We start from the raw sequence: 4640 nt of genomic DNA, 5'->3' as shown, positions 1-4640 counted from the left end.
TCCATTGAAGTCGATGAGATTATGAGACGTAAGCCGCCGCAATTGGGTAACTGGTCAAACTTACCTACTGACTTTTTATTCAGAAAATGAATAATTTTTGGTATCTTAATGCACCCCAACGCCCAAAAATATTCTACAACTATAAGTTGCCTTCCGCAGAAGAAATAATGTGAGGCAAAACAAACCATGAATATAAATAATAATAATCAACCTACTATATATACCCACTTTACATTGACTTATACGTTCAAATAACGGGGAAAAAATTGACATTCACCTACCAAATTCATCTACAAAAAATTGACATTCAACAAGAAGCTCACGTCATTTAGATTACATTGATTTCCCTCGTCGTAGTTAAGAATTCTCATGGATTCACTTGGAGTTCAAATCAAAATTTCCCACTTCGCGTCACTCATCTTGCATGCTTGTCTCCCCATTTTCAGTTTCCTCATCATTTAAATAATCTTCAGACGGCTCCTTCTCATCTCTCTGAGTATTGCTTCCCTATCCGTTCATCATTTCATATGGGTTAACACCTTGTTCCTGCTCTCCCATATCATCACCAATATTATTGCCTTGGGAACCAAGTGCACCTGCCCTTATTGGTGCTCAAGCCATCATTTCATCGTGAGCATGAGACTCAGCTCAAGCTTGCTCTGCTTGAACCATCGCAGCCATTTGCAACGTGGCCTCATGAGCCTCTCTACCAGCCTTCTCCCTTGTCTCTATTTCTGCCCTCAGTTCCAGTATGGCCTCATGGCCTGTTGTGTCAGAATCAAGGGTTCTATCATCTTCCTCTGCTTCATAGTCTGTTACAACATGATAAGGTAGTCGCCTGCAAAGATAGAAATGACAAAGCATGAATTTCCATAATATTCTCAAACATCAATCTAGCAAATCCTTCGAGCAATACATAGACTTTAATTTACTATGTTAAAAACTATTTAAATAATTCATTTGATAAGCATGTCTCAAAAACATTTAAGACTTCAATTACTATGTTCAGTACTATTTAATAATTCATCTCCACGTGCAAGAAGTCTTAAAATGCACATAAGATGATGTATGCTCAACAAAATGAATCAGTAGAATTTAATATAAGACATCAAATGATATGGAGCTGAGGGGATACAGTTATTGATTTGCGTATTTATGTTTTACAAGAAATTCTTATAGTTAATAAATTTAGAAAGATCAGCAGTATATCAACATTCGCACTGAATCAAGATGCCTTTTAGATCATGCCTTAAAGGGGAGATGTGTTGGCACAGAGTGACCACAAATCACTGCATCTGTCAAATCACGACTCAGATTGATTTCAACAATCTAAATTCATCACATGTAAATGGTTGATATATTAAGCAGCATCAAGCCATCAACACTTCTATCAAGAATCTATATCAACTGGATATCTTTTATATAAAAATACTTCACAGATACCTTAAATTGTATCCAAAACTTCTTACAAGAACATGAGAAAAAAGAGTAATTCCATTGATCCCTCTCAACAACTTATTCATCTTTATTCATATTAACTCTAATTTGATCACAATAATGTTATGTAATCTACATCATTTTTAGACAAATAATGTACAATATTCAAAAACTTAAATTAAAATGGTCCGTAACACTGCCACGCTAAAGCATTCATTAAATTATTCTCACATCCATTGGAATCTTTTCAATACTTACAATAATGTCATGTTACGTTAAATGCCACTCACAACCTAGTTCAATTCTTCAAAGCACAGTTCATACTTAGATAAACCACAACAAGGAATGAAACCTCAACATAAGTAAACTCACAATTCTACACCCATAGGCAAAACCCACATACTCACAGTTCCTTACATTTCACCAAACAGTTGATAAAATAACACATAAATTAAAAACGTAACCCTCAAATAACAAACAGAAACAGAAACAAACAAACAAACAAACCTCTCATAAGCATCTTCGAGCTAAGCGAACAGGCGCTTGAAATCTGGGTGGCAGACCCACCAGGTGTCCTGGTATGCCATCTGGAGCTCCATTTGGTTCAACGGCCTCGTCCCTTTCTGTTGTTATTGCTGCTGTTGCTGTAGTTGCTGTGGCTGTTGTGAACTTTGCCGATTCTGTAGCTGTAAATTAGAATTAGCATTGGCATTAACATTGGGATTCGGGTCAGGGTTTTGTTGTCGGAGAGTCATGGGACGATGGACGCCAGGTGGACCAAGGTGGCATCGATGTTAAAAGGGAAGCGAGAGATAGCCGCCTGTTGTTGCGCTTGTTGTTGAAGGTGTTGTAATATAACAAAAATGAAATTCGATAGGGTTGCCGGAAATTAGATAAATTGTTTCGAAATCGGCACCACCATTTGAAACATTAAAGCAATTGATAGTAGAAATCCATTAAAGATAGTCAAATTAAAAAGAAATTTGGCTTTTTACCTAAACAAGAGAATATAAAAATGAATTGCTGGATGATTAAAAATTGATTATATCGAAAAAATGAAGTAATTTGACCACTCACCTGAAATTGAAGACGGTACGATCGAGGACTAGCGCCGCCGGGAACGAGATATGAGGGAAAGGCAGATAGTGCAGAAGATTATGGGTTAATTTAAATTATCACCCCTTATATTTCAGAAAGTCTTTAAACCACCTTCAAACGTTCTGAAAAATAGTCAAAAACTACCTGAGAAGTTCTCTGGAGATTGGAGATGCGATGATGGTGGAGACAGGAGACGTGGCTCTGGAGACTGGAGAAGCGGCGACGGTGGAGATTGGAGAAGCGACAACGGTGGAGTTGCGTTTGTATGTGACTATGCGAGCGAGTGTGAGCGACGAGAGTGAGTTCCGCTCTTAGGGATTTCACTTTTAGAAATTAGAGATTTGGGGGCTTTTTTTTTTTTTTTTAACAAACGGGTACCCGCGGGTGTATCCAACTTACCCGTTTACAAAACGGGCCAGGTCGGGTACGGGTTAAAAAAGGGACTCTTACCCTGTATTATTTACCCGAGTACAGGTCCACACGAGCATCCCAACCTGTTTTGTTAGGTCTACAATGAGAATTGAGAAGAGAGGCTAAAAGCAATTCAAAATAGATTAATAGTGGAAGGTTAAAATGGGGATTTTATGTTTAAAGGGCTAAAAATGAAAATTGATAATTGAATTTGTTAAAAAACTATTATCTCGATACTTATCTGGTTGAACTCATCTCATTCATGATTAGAGTTGACAATTTCTAGGGACGATGACGAGGAAGGGGTTGGGGACCTTCATCTCTAGCTCAGTAACCCCCTCTCCATAATGATATTGTCTCGCCTGGTCGAGGCCCGAACCCAGATTTTTAAGAGCAAGGCCCTGGGTGGGTATTCCCAAAAGGAGAAAAACAATAGCCGTTGTCAATCGTACACCAAAAACCCAATATTTGTTTCTTTTTATAATATAAAATTTTAAAGGAAATATAAATTATAATTAAAATTTTATATTAAAATTTGTTTCTTTTTATAATATAAAATTTTAAAGGAAATATAAATTATAATTATAATTTTATATTTTAATATGTTACATATTTTTTACTGGGGCTAGTTCAGGTTTTGTTTGTTTTTACATTTCTCTACCTTCGACTCGTCTCGATTTTGAGAGTATAAATTTTTCACCACTTGCCTCCGACCATAGACTTTTTCTGGGGATACCCCATCGATAGGACCACATTTTTCTAGGTATCAACCTTGTTAGATTCTGTTGCCATCCAATTTCATGGCAACCACACTCACCACCAAGAGCACCCGAAAAGTGTCTAATATTCTGAAGAAACAGAATGCCTTAAGTAGATATAGTTCACCTTAAGACTTTCATTTTTTTTTTTTTTTTTTTTCTAGCCTGAAGAGTGCTAATGGTAATCCATTTAATTAACGAAAACCATATATTTTAGTGTCAAACTGGATACATTTGCCATGATATAGTTGTCCCAAGGAGATAGAGATTAGATTGAAGCAAACAGACTAGTGAGAAATAGAATAATTTTTTTACAGAAAACTACCAAGAAAAAAAGATATAAGAAGAGCAAGAAACTAGAGAGAAGAAAACGCTTTCATCATTTTCTTGCTTTAATCAGTCTATCTTTATATTAGCCTGAATAAAAAAGAAACTGCAAATCTACCTTTAATAAGTCACATTCTATTCAAATATAAAAATCCAATATAGGAATGCTAAATATAACTTAAAAGAAAGTAATATCTCTAAATTCCTAACTTAAAATATTTTTATTAGTAACAATAGAACTTCTTTTCTTGAGTCTGCATCAGCCACTCTAGGCAATGGCCTTAATATGATTATTATTTATGCTTTCTTTTCATAAAAATAATTGTAAAGACTTTAACTCAATCTAGCTGTCACTGGAAAAGAAGAAAAAGGATAAAGTTTTCCAGTCTTATAGAAAATTTAACTCCTTAAGGTTTCCAAGCTCCTTTGGGATAGACCCTGAAAATTCATTGTGACCCATTAACTAAACTTTGTTGTTTTACAAAGAAGATAAGAATATTTTCTTGTTTTATTTCATAATTTTATTTCCACAAATCTTCAAAGTTTCTCCTGGAATTTTTTATAATTCAAGGGTACCAAAACCAATCATATATAGCTGTGTTTCTCCGG

The 4640-nt window shown here is 35.5% G+C and overlaps 1 pseudogene; it reads right to left on the bottom strand.

The window, feature by feature from the left end:
* Positions 1-375: 375 nt before the first annotated feature.
* LOC116128470 lies at positions 376-2287 on the bottom strand (annotated as a pseudogene).
* Between the last annotated feature and the right edge of the window lie 2353 nt (positions 2288-4640).

This window comes from Pistacia vera, unplaced genomic scaffold, assembly GCF_008641045.1.
Source record: "Pistacia vera cultivar Batoury unplaced genomic scaffold, PisVer_v2 Contig200, whole genome shotgun sequence".
Classification (NCBI taxonomy): domain Eukaryota; kingdom Viridiplantae; phylum Streptophyta; class Magnoliopsida; order Sapindales; family Anacardiaceae; genus Pistacia; species Pistacia vera.
This window is presented reverse-complemented; position numbering and strand designations above follow the sequence as displayed.